This window comes from Tachyglossus aculeatus, chromosome 5 (genome assembly GCF_015852505.1).
Source record: "Tachyglossus aculeatus isolate mTacAcu1 chromosome 5, mTacAcu1.pri, whole genome shotgun sequence".
In the NCBI taxonomy this organism is placed as follows: domain Eukaryota; kingdom Metazoa; phylum Chordata; class Mammalia; order Monotremata; family Tachyglossidae; genus Tachyglossus; species Tachyglossus aculeatus.
In genome coordinates, this window is record NC_052070.1 from 28,616,400 (window position 1) to 28,629,417 (window position 13,018).

A 13,018-nucleotide genomic window follows, 5' to 3' on the forward strand; every position below is an offset into this window, starting at 1 on the left:
TTCAGTAGCCCTAGATGGAAAAGTTTAGTTCCTTCCAATTCAAGGCAGAAACTTCCTATCTAGAAAATTTCATTATTAAGGATAATTCCTTACTGCATATATGGGAGCTGATTATTTTCTTTTTTAGACTCTAATGCACTCTTATTTCCTGCATTTCAAAGGAAGAGAGATAGAGGAAACATGTAAAACGGACCACTCCCTCTCCCTGCAGAGACAACGTTTGTTTGGAGGATTAGCAGGCAATTGTTACAATGACAGGCTAAACCCACAGTGATCACTAGTGGGAATCAGAGGGATTGGAGAAGGTTTAATTTTATTTGGGAAGAGATTATTGACCAAAGGCTGTCCAAAATGTTATAGTTTAATGGCTGTTATGTGATATGTTTATGTAAGAACACAGTAAAATTAATTCCTCGGTTTGTTATTTGCTCAGTTTCAAGTTCTTGGCTTGGATTTCCCTAGTGCTAAAAAGGTTTCAATCTAATTTAATTTTCCTCTGGAGACAGGATCAGTGATTTGATCAATAGAGTATAGGCTGAGTTCTGTTAATTTTTTTAAAAGAAAAAAATGAGGGAAATGGAATAAAAGCATTTTCCCCACTGGATTCAGAGATTCCCGAGTATTCAACTGTTTTCCATTTACTCACACATACACATACACACGCACATATGGGGGGTGGTGAGGGATGGGGGGGTAAGGACATTACTCTTTTCATTCATTCATTCTTTCAATCGTATTTATTGAGCGCTTACTGTGTACAGAGCACTGTACTAAGCACTTGGAAAGTACAATATAGCAATAGAGTCAGTTCCTGCCCACAACGGGCTCGCAGTCGTGGGGGGGTGGGGGCGGCAGGAACAGACATTAAAACAAGTAATCAGGCAACAATATAAATAGAATTAAAGAATTAGAATTTTGATCCTGATATAGCTTTGGGCAACAAATAGCACATTTTCCAGGGTAATAATAATAATAATACTGGCATTTATTAAATGCTTACTATGAGCAGAGCACTGTTCTAAGCGCTGGGGTGGTTACAAGGGATCAGGTTGTCCCATGGGGGGCTTACAGTCTTCATCCCCATTTTACAGATGAGGTAATGGAGGCACAGAGAAGTTAAGTGTCTTGCCCAAAGTCACACAGCTGACAATTGGCGTAGCCAGGATTTGAACCCATGACCTCTGACTCCAAAGTCCATGCTCTTTCCACTGAGCCATGCTGCTTCCAGAGGGTAGAGACAAGTGGAGAGTTTTCCTAAAAATCCAGAGCTTGAGTCAATAGAGTACACACTACGTGCCCAATATTCTAAGAGCTTGGGTGAGTACATTATAAGCAAAGGACCAACCAGATAATATGGGAGGTAGGCAGACACAAATTAACATGGAAATAACTGGCAATTGTTAGAGACTGGAACAATAAATCTATGACTAAATGAATAAAGAAATAAATTGATATATTAATGATTAATAACAACTAATGCACTTATTAAGCACTTACTATGTGCCAAATACTGTTCTAAGTGCTGAGGTAGATAGCAAATTAAGCAGGTTGGACACAGTCCCTGGTCCCACATGGGCCTCCTGCTCTAAATCTCCATTTTACAGATGAGATAACTGTGTCAATAATAATAATAATAACTATGGCATTTGTTAAGCACTTACAGCCCATTGTTGGGTAGGGACAATCTCTATATGTTGCCGACTTGTACTTCCCAACCATTTAGTACAGTGCTGTACACATGGTAAACTCTCAATAAATAGGATTGAATGAATGAATGAATGTGCCAGGCTCTGTACTAAGCACTGGGGTGGATACAAGCAAATCAGGATGGACATAGTCCCTGTTCCAAGTGGGGCTCACAACCTCAATCCCCATTTTACAGATGAGGGAACTAAAGGCCAGAGAAGTAAAGTGACTTGCCCAAAATCACACAGCAGACAAGTGGCAGAGCTAGGATTAGAACTCATGACCTTCAGATTCCCAGGCCCATGCTCTATCCACTATGCCGTGCTGCTTCCTGACCCTCAGGGGACTCACCATCTAAGAAGCTACATGCCCTAGAGGTGAATGGTGTGGTCTAGTGAAAAGAACAAGGGCCAGTCAGAGAGTCAGAGGACCTGAGTTCTAATCCCAGTTTTGCCACTTAATAATAATAATAATGGCATTTATTAAGCGCTTACTATGTGCAAAGCACTGTTCTAAGCGCTGGGGAGATTACAAGTTGATCAGGTTGTCCCACGTGGGGCTCACCATCATCATCATCTTCAATCGTATTTATTGAGCGCTTACTATGTGCAGAGCACTGTACTAAGCGCTTGGGAAGTACAAATTGGCAACATATAGAGACAGTCCCTACCCAACAGTGGGCTCACAGTCTAAAATATAATCCTTACATAATCCCAACAAGGTAGTGAATGTGTGAAATGCTTAAAGAGTATTTTGAAAGATAAAACAGCTTCTAAATAGAGGTTATTTTCAAAAAATTTTTAGTAAACTTTTTACTAGTTATTTTTAGTAACCTTATATTCTTTGATTCACAGTCCCCTTTTGATAACTTCATAGAGGTGATTCTAGTGAAAAACAGTCTGCATCCCCATTTTACAGATGAGGGAACTGAGGCCCAGAGAAGTTAAGTGACTTGCCCAAGGTCACACAGCTGACAATTGGCAGAGCCAGGATTTGAACCCATGATCAACTGACTCCAAAGCCCGTGCTCTTTCCACTGAGCCACGCTGCTTCTCTGGGTAGACACAAGACTATCAAGTCAGACAAAATGTCTATCCCCCAAGTGACTCACAGTCCGCGAAGGAAAGTATTAATCCCCACTTCACAGATGAGGAAATGAGGCACGCAGCAGTTAAGTGACTTGCCCAAAATCACACAGCAGGCGAGTGGCAGTGCCTGGATTAGAAGCCAGGTTCCGTTCTCCAAGAAGACTGGCTGGCCACAGACACACAAGGAAAAAAATGAAACAATGAGGACACATATTCAACAAAGATGAACACAGAATGAGAAGAAAATAAAAGCCACAGGAACCCGTGGCTCAGAGAGCAGAGTTCTGGCAACCTCTCAGGTTTGACTAATAGTCACAGCCACAGTAGCCCCCCAGTAATGGATTTCCCAGCACTTTACTGCTTCTTCCTCCCTCCCACTTATCAGTCAATCAATTATTGAGCACTTACTGTGTGCAGAGCACTGTACTAAATGCTTGGGAGAATATCAGATTATCATGCCCCAACCCCAGGGTTTAGTACAGTGTTTGGCACATAGTAATGAATACAACTATTATTGTTCTTCTAAATATTATACTTAATGGACCCATAGTTGGTGAGGTGAAGGAGGAGAGTTTTGAGAGTGAAATGAAGATAGGGCATCAGTGAAGGGAAAATTGAGAATAAGGCACAGTGAGATGGTCCGGGGGGAAGAAGGCTAGGGATGTTGGGATTGGTCACTCCTAGATAGCCCTGACCCTAGAGGCCGGCAAGGTGATAGGAAAGAAAATCTGGTTCCTGAGAGAGGAAACTTAGAAGTGGAGGCATGAAGTCATTTGTTACAAGGCTAAATTTAGCTGCTTTTTATGTTACAATATGAGGCAGGATGAGATAAGAGCCTAGTTAGGTGTTAAAAAAAATAATCTTCAACCAGCTTGATATCAATACAAGACTGCAGGAAGAGACCCAACTACCTAATTTCCTCTCCCAGACAAATCCTATTAGCCGAAGAAACTGCTCCTATGAAGAACCCCTCCCAGCAGGGGAATTTAATTAGCTTGGTGGGACAATTATTTACCTGAAACTCCACCTGAGCCACCAAGGGAAAGACCAATAAGAGAAGTGATTCAGGAGGAAAGGGAGTGAGTTAGTTAACAGGAAGTCAGGAGGTCTACATGTTTTTAAAATGAGGGAGGAGCAGGTGGTGGAAAAGATATGCTTTGGAAATGGAGGAATGGGAGGCTTCTCTGGAATACGGGCAGGGGAGCATCGGAGTAAGTATTTGCAAAACCAGAAGTCACCAAAGAAGCTGTAAGCTAGAGCTATACGGGGCTTTTAATGATAAGGGTAAGTTAGTCTTGTGAAAATGTTATGGTAATTTGAGGGTGAGGTTTGAATTGGACTTTGTTCAGTTATTACTTGAACAAGAAATGTTATTTTTTCTGAATATGTGCTATTAAAAAATACCTGTCAATCCTAAGCAGAGTGCATAGGGTGCATATAATTAAACAGGGAGGTGAACAGAGACACAAGCTTTCTGGGGAAGAATACTAATGAAGTTCTGTGAAAACAGGGTTTAGGTAGTTAAAAAGAGCTTTCTGGTCTCTCTTGGACGATGGTGAGGAAGAAAGAAACCCCATGGCAAAGGCAGTAATAGAAAGGACTGATTGATGAATGGTATTCATGAGTGCTCACTGTGTGCAGGACACTATACTAACAGCTTGAGAGTACAATACAGAAACATTCTCTGCTTACAGTCTGAGTGGAAACTGGGGTAATGTGGGAATGGGGTGCAGAAAGGTGGAGAAAGTGGAAGTCAGTGGTCAGGAGACAAAAGGAAACCCCCAAATTGCTAAAACTTGTGGTTGTGAGAGCCCACAAATGGGGCAAGGACTGTGTCTGAGGAACAGTGTGTTCTAGTGGGTAGAGAGGTGAGAGAGAAGCCCTGAGAGCCAGGGCTGGTGGGGGGGCAATAATAATATTAATAATTGTGGTATTCGTTAAGCACTTTATGCCAGGCACTATAGTAAGCACAGGGGTGGATACAAGCAAATGGGGTTGGACAAAGTCTCTGTGAGCTCCACGTGGGACAATCTCAATTCCTATTTCCAGATGAGGTAATTGAGGCCCAGTGAAATGACTTGCCCATAGTCTCCCAGCAGACAAGTAGCAGATATGGGATTTGCTCTATCCACTATGCCATGCTGTTCTCATACATGGAGCAACTACTTTAGTCCCACCTAATAAGAATAACTGGTTTTTGATAAGTGTTTACTATGTGCCAGGCACTGTACTAAGTGTTAGGGTGATTACGAGTAAATTGGGCTGGATGCATCACTGTTCTGCATGGGTCTCTCAATCTTTGCTCCCTTTCAGATCAGTGGTATTTGAGTATCTACTGTACTAAGCACTTGGGAGTATGATATAATCACTGCACCTGATCACTGCCTCAGAGCTTCCAATTTAGAGAGGGAGCTAGCCCATACTGTTCATTCATTCAATCATATTTACTGAGCACTTACTATGTGCAGAACACTGTACTAAGCACTTGGGAGAGTGCAATCCAACAATTGTCACATTCCCTGACCCCAATGAGTTTACAGTCCAGAGTACCCAGCTATAATGTATTTGTCAAGCTAGAGCAGCCCTATCTGCCAAAAATAATAATGATGGTATAAAGCACTTACTAGGTGCCAAGCATTGTTCTAAGCACTGGGGTAGATACAAGGTAATGAGGCTGTTCCATGTGGGGCTCACAGTCTTAATCCCCATTTTACAGATGAGGTAACTGAGGTACAGAGAAGTTAAGTGACTTGCCCAAAGTGACACTGCTGACAAGTGGCAGATCTGGGATTAAAACCCAAGACCTCTGAGTCCCAAACCTTTGCTCTTTCCACTAAGCAGTGTGGTGCAGTGGAAAGAGCATGGGCTTTGGAGTCAGAGGTCCTAGGTTCAAATCCCGGCTCTGCCACTTGTTAGCTGTGTGACTTTGGGCAAGTCACTTAACTTCTCTGTGCCCCAGTTACCTCATCTGTAAAACGGGAAGAAGACTGTGAGCCCCCCCGTGGGACAACCTGATCACCTTGTAACCTCCCCAGCGCTTAGAATAGTGCTTTGCACATAGTAAACGCTTAATAAATGCCCCTCCCCCTCTACCTCCAATCAATCAATCATATTTATTGAGCGCTTACTGTGTGCAGAGCACTGTACTAAGTGCTTGGGAAGTAAAAGTTGGCAACATTTAGAGACAGTCCCAACCCAACAGTGGGCTCACAGTCTAAAAGGGGGAGACAGAGAACAAAACCAAACATACTAACAAAATAAAATAATGCTTTGCACAAAGTAAGCACTTAATAAATGTCATCATTATTATTAAGCCAGGTTGCTTCTTCAATAATAGTGGTATTTAAGCACTTACTACATGCCAAGGCACTGTACTAAGCACTGGGATTGATTAAGGCAAATAAGTTGGACACAGTCCTTTGTCCCACATGTGAGGCTTGCAGTCTCAATCCCCATTTTACAGATGAGGTTACTGAGGCACAGAGAAGTGACTTGCCCAAGGTCACACAGCAGGCAAGTGGCAGAGCTGGGATTACAGCCCACGACCTAAAGCCGTGGAGGTAAAGCCAATGGCTCCCTCCAACCTCCATGGGACCGACAGTGCTGTTAAAATGCTTATGATAAGAGGGATCAATCATCTTTGAGCATTTGCGTATGCAGCACTGTACTGAGTGCTCAGGGGCATACAATATGAGTTGGTAGACATGTTCTCCCCCAAACCCCTACTTATTTCAGGAGTTATTACAAGATCCTTGAAAGCAGGGACTGTGAATAGAGGTATTGCTATATATCAAGCATTGTTCTAAGCCCCATACGGGGCTCACTGTCTAAGTAGGGAAATAGGATACTGAATCCCCATTTTACCTATGAGAAAACAGGAGTACAAAGCCACTGTGACTTGCCCAAGGTCAGACAGCAGGCAGCTAACTGGCAGACCTAAGATTAGAACCCAGGTCCCCTGACTCTCGGGCCCATGCTCTTTCCAAAAGGCCAAGCTGCTTCCCTAACATTCGGTTGATGTCTGTAGTATTTCTTCCCTAAATATAATTCAATCAAGGTCATTTTACTGAGTTCTTCCAGGGTGCAGAGCATACACTGTGGTTTGCAGCATGGCTTAGTGGAAAGAGCCCAGGCTTGAGAGTCAGAGGTCATGGATTCTAATCCTGGCTCTGCCACTTGTCAGCTGTGTGGCCTTGGGCAAATCACTTCACTTCTCTGTGCCTCAGGTACCTCATCTGTAAAATGGAGATTAAGATTGTGAGCCCCACTTGGGACAACCTGATAAATGTATATCTCCCCCAGTGCTTAGAACAGTGCTTGGCACATAGTAAGTGCTTAACAAATACCATCATTATTATTTTGGAGAGTATAATAGAGTTGGCAAACATAATCCCTGCCTTCAAGGATCTTTCAGTAACTCCTGAAATCAATGCAGAGTTGGGGGAAGAAACAAGAAAAATCTTCCCTTTTTATGTCCACATAGCGGGTCGGTCAATTGTACTTACTGAGCGCTAACCATGTGCAGAGCACTATACTAAATTCTTGGGAGAGTATGATATAATTGAGACATTCCCTACCCACAGTGAATTTACAGTCGGGGAGACACTAATATAAATAAATGATAGATATGTACGTAAGTGCTGTGGGCTTGGCAGGGGGATGAATAAAGGGAGCAAACCAGGGTGACACAGAAGGGAGTGGGAGAAGAGGAAGGGAGGGCTTAGCAGGTGACCTCAGAGCTTGTGCTGCATGGAGCCTGGTTCCCATCAGTCTTGTGGACTATGATGATAAGAATAATGGCATTTATTGAGCACTCACTATGTGCAAAGCACTGTTCTAAGTGGGGAAGTTACAAGGTGATCAGGCTGTCCCATGGGGGGCTCACAGTCTTAATCCCCATTTTACAGATGAGGTAACTGAGACCCAGACAAGTTGTGACTTTCCCAAAGTCACACAGCTGAGAAGTAGCAGAGTCGGAATTTGAACTCATGACCTCTGACTCCCAAGCCCATGCTCTTTCCACTGAGCCACACTGCTTATAATAATGGCATCTGTTAAGCATTTACTATGTGCAAAGCACTGTTCTAAGTGCTGGGGAGGATCCGAAGTGATCAGTTTGGCTCACGTGGGGCTCAGTCTTCATCCCCATTTTACAGATGAGGTAACTGAGGCCCAGAGAAGTTAAGTGACCTGCCTAAAGTCACACAGCCAACAAGTGGCAGAGCTGGGATTTGAACTCATGACCTCTGATTCCCAAGCCCGGGCTCTTTCCATTGAGCCACGCTGCTTCTCTATGTGGTGACATCTCGGGAGCTCCTGCAGGTCTGCCCCTGTGGGACCCAGATGCAGATTTGCAGTCATCTCTATCACCCTTTGCCCCACCTTGGCATCTGGGGAATGTCTTGGGCAGGGGAGTGGTTAGGATGCTAGTCGCGTGGAGGTGAGGGAGGACTGCACATTTTGCCAGCCTAACTGAGCCCAGAAGCCAGTTGCTGGCACCTCTTCCCTCTGGCACTTCTTAACCATCTGGGGTTTCCCTTTTTACAAGCAGTGTAAGGACTAAGCTGATCCCCTGAGCCAGTTTTTCAGTCAATTAGTGTTGAGTCCAGTGATGCAGCTTTCTTCTAATTCTGTTCTAGCCCTTTTACAAACTGAATAGGAAATGCTGACTTGTTGACTTTTGTTAATAAGCATTTCCTGTCTCCTGTGACAAATGGCTAACTATGCTTCACTGCTTACGTTACCAGAAGACTCGTGCTAAAGAGATGCCACATATGTTCTTTCAGATTGATCTGCGCTCTGTTGTTTCCAGGGGCCTGGGTGGGGAAGGTCTGGGGAGAGAGCGTTTATTGAAGGGGCAGTAGGAAAAGACTGTATTTTGGTTAGCAAGCGTGCTCCAAAGCCACGGTTGTGGTATTGGTTTTGATAAAAACTTCCCAACCAATGGGAACCCTCTTTGAGTTACTGCGGAGTGGCCTTAATGCTGGAAATAATCCTGTTGGCCAGGACCCCCGGCTCTGAAGAGGAGAAAAGGATGCAGGAAATCCAGTTGTTTATACATGTGTCTGTAACTCTGAGACGTGAGAGCAGCCCAGCACACCCAGAGGGTAAGAGAATTTAATAACCTTGTGGGTTTTCTACCGAGTTTTTTGACTTCTGTCCTAGGGGAGAGAATGGTTGTTCTGAGGGGAGGGGTGGGAAGCAGTGGGGGGAGAGGGGAAGGCAGCAGCTCATAAGTGAGGAAGACAGTAGATGATTGAAAGGCAGAGCTCTCTGGAATTTCTGGTTAAGCTTAGCTTTTCCCTTCTTTCCACCAATGGTGTCATCTATCCTCATGGCACCTTCTACTAATCCCATCTCTTCCAAAACACGGGAAGGGTCCCTATAACCAGGTAAGCATTCTCTAATTGAAATCTGGACTGTAACTTGAGCTAATGCTATATTATCAAGATACAGGGGATTGGGGGAAAATGACAGTGGATATATTTGCTCATCTATTTATTGGCTCAGTTGTCTGTGCAACTGAGCCCAACCTGAATTCCCCTCATTTCACAGAATGGAAAAGGGCAGAAATGCTTTCTGTGCTGTATTATTTGTTCCTCCTGCATTTGTCTTGGTTTCTGAGGGTTGCTGAATTCTTGTCACTGTTTAGTTTTATCAGGAACAGGGTGGCTCATATTTTGAAACTGTTTAGAGTAATAATAATAATAATTTTGGTATTTGTTAAGCACTTACTATGTGCAAAGCACTGTTCTAAGAGCTGGGGAGGATACAAGGTGACCAGGTTGTCCCATGTGGGGCTCACAGTCTTAATCCCCATTTTCCAAATGAGGTAACTGAGGCCCAGAGAAGTGAAGTGATTTGCCCAAAGTCACACAGCTCAGAGCTGAGATTTAAAGTACCTGTGTCGGGAGGACACAGTGGGCGATGGAAACAGGGGAAGGTCAGGAGCTGGTCACCTGGAGGGAGGAGAAACCATAGAATGAAATGAGATCCGTTGTCTTGGCAGTCACCTCAGATCTAGTTTATCCATTGCCTAAGAGGGTCGTCTCTTGGATGTGGTGAGGGGGAGGCTGGTCTGTCACGAGAAGATCTGAAGGAAAAAATCCCTAAAATGATGAAGAGCAATTGGACCAATGTATATACCAGATGGTCTTTAGAAAACTAAAATTCTCCACATGCCCTTTATATCTGTCCTTTATATCTGTCCATTCTCACTTAAATCGACTTTTTTTTTTCCTGTTTCCAGAATCACCCTGAGGATTTTACATAAATCTTCATTTGGGGGAAACGTTACAGCTTAATAATGGCTTAAACATACCACATCACTGTTACAATTAAAGGGATTAGCTCATTCTAGGAAGGAAAGCTTTTAGAAGTAAAATTGCTCCTTTTAAATTGAGCTCCATCAAACTTAGAGCAAAGTAAATGTCCTGGTGACTTTTTTTTCTTTTCTAATTCTCACTCGAAAGCTTTCAGTCTGGGAAGTGGCTGTTTAGCCATATCTAGCTGTTTGTCTGAAAAAGCAGTGAGGGAAGGGGCCCAGAATTGAATCAAACCTGCAAGGGTCCTTCTGGAAAAAACTGTAGGGGTTTCTGGAAAAACAGTCTGCCACAAGAGCTGTCTAAGAATCAAGGACCCCTCTGGAGGTCCCAAGGAGATCCCTTCTCCTCCCACATCCTTCCTGATGTGAGCAGATGGTCTCTGGTCACCTCCTCTTTCTCTCCCTCCGCCCCCCCCAGCATGGTTCTCTCTGCCCCATCATACACTGTGGCCCTGGAGCATAAAGTCAAGCTCAATATTGTTATATGGTACTTAGAGAAGCAACGTGACTCAGTGGAAAGAGCACGGGCTTGGGAATCAGGGGTCATGGGTTCTAATCTCGGCTCCACTACTTGCCTGCTGTGTTACTTTGGGCAAGTCACTTCACTTCTCTGGGCCTGTTAACTCATCTATAAAATGGGGATTCAGGTTGACCCATGGGGGGGCTCACAGTCTTATTACCTTGTATCCCCCCAGTGCTTAGAACAGTGCTTGGTACATAGTAAGTCCTTAACAAAAGCTGCTATTATTATTATTATTATTATTATTATGAGAAGCAGCATGGCCTAGTGGAAAGAGCCCGGGCTTTGGAGTCAGAGGTCGTGGGTTCAAATCCTGGCTCTGCCACTTAGCTGTGTGACTTTAGGCAAGTCACTTAACTTCTCTGTGCCTCAGTTACCTCATCTGTAAAATGGGGATTAAGACTGTGAGCCCACCGTGGGACAACCTGATCACCTTGTAACCTCCCCAGTGCTCAGAACAGTGATTTGCACATAGTAAATGCTTAATAAATGTCATTATTATTATTATTATTACTCTCCCGTGCACTTAGTACAGTGGTCTGCACACAATAAGCACTCAAAATATGATTGAAAGAATGAAGTCCCAAATTCATCTGTTTGGGGAAAAGACATACAGGAGGAAGGAGCAAACCACAATTTCTGTGTGGCAAACCTACTTTAATATGATCAGATGTTTTGTCTTACCTATGGATACCCTGTGGGAAGTAATAAATCAGTTGTATGTGAGAGCTTACTGTGTGCAGAGGACTGTACTAAGCACGTGGGAGAGTACCAATCTTGTTATATTGTAGATCCTTTCCTGCCTACAATGAGCTTACAGTCTAGAGGGGGAGGCAAACATTAATATACATAAATCATGGGTATGTACATAAGTGCTGTGGGACTGAGGGAGGCATGAACAAAGGGTTTAAATCCAAGTTCAAGGGCAATGCAGAAGTGGGTAGTGTGGTCTAGTAGTTAAAGCACTGGCCTGGGAACCAGAGGACTGGGTTCTAATCCCAATTCTGCCACTTACCTGATGTGTGATCTTAAGCAAATCACTAAAGCCCTCTGTGCCTCACTTTCCTCCTTCCCCTCTCCACAGCACCTGTATACATTTGTACAGATTTATTACTCTATTTTACTTGTACATATTTACTATTCTATTTTATTTTGTTAATATGTTTTGTTTTGTTGTCTGTCTCCCCCTTCTAGACTGTGAGCCCACTGTTGGGTAGGGACTGTCTCTATATGTTGCCAACTTGTACTTCCCAAGCGCTTAGTACAGTGCTCTGCACACAGTAGGCAATCAAATACAATTGAATGAATGAATTTCCTCTACTACAGAAATCATCATCAATCGTATTTATTGAGCGCTTACTATGTGCAGAGCACTGTACTAAGCTTTTGGGAAGTACAAATTGGCAACATATAGAGACAGTCCCTACCCAACAGTGGGCTCACAGTCTAAAAGGGGGAGACAGAGAACAAAACCAAACATACTAACAAAATAAATAGAATAGATATGTACAAATAAAATAAATAGAGTAATAAATATGTACAAACATATATACATATATACAGGTGCTGTGGGGAAGGGAAGGAGGTAAGATGGGGGGGGATGGAGAGGGGGACCAGGGGGAGAGGAAGGAAGAGGCTCAGTCTGGGAAGGCCTCCTGGAGGAGGTGAGCTCTCAGCAGGGCCTTGAAGGGAGGAAGAGAGCTAGCTTGGCGAATGGGCAGAGGGAGGGCATTCCAGGCCCGGGGGATGCCGTGGGCCGGGGGTCGAGAAATGGGGACTTAATACATATTCTCCATCCCTCTTAGACTGAAAGTCCCACGTGAGACAAGGATCAAATCCACCCTGATTAACTTGTATCTACCCCATCGTTTAGAACAGTGCTCAACACATAGCCCTTAACTACCATAAGATTAAAAAATATTACTCCCCTGAGCATGGCCTAGAGGGAAGAGAATAGGTTGGAAGTCAGGAGATTTGAGTTCTAATTCTGGAGCCATCACTGACATTCAAAATCCACTTCATGTGGAAGTAAAATATCTGTTCTCCCTATCTCTTGAATTGAGCCCCTAGGGGATAATCCTGTATAGAAGCATTTAGCAGGGTACTTGGCTCAGAGTAGGTACTTAATAAATACTGTAACTGGCTTCTCACACCCTAGATGTTCTTGCCCTAAGACCATCTGATTTCTACTGATCAGCTCAGTGCATGCAAGACCTGGTTCAAAGGTGGTGTGCAAATGAGCTGCATGAAATCTGTCCTGACTTGAGTGAAACTCATACCCCGGGGAAAAATCATTTGCTGATCCAAGTCCATCAGTGAAAGAGGTGGCTAACTTTTCTCATTGGGTGTAGTGAAGAATAATGTAACACGTACACCCCACAAAAATGTTCAAAATAATAA

General features: G+C 43.7%; 1 protein-coding gene across 1 annotated transcript in view; it reads left to right on the plus strand.

Annotated features, from left to right (window-relative positions):
- Positions 1–3,936: 3,936 nt before the first annotated feature.
- CCDC102B (coiled-coil domain containing 102B) overlaps positions 3,937–13,018 on the plus strand; it is a 567,334-nt gene continuing 558,252 nt past the window's right edge. The window contains exon 1 of the mRNA XM_038746894.1: positions 3,937–4,058. The gene's annotated coding sequence lies outside the window, so the exon portion shown is untranslated. The remainder of the gene's footprint in view (positions 4,059–13,018) is intronic.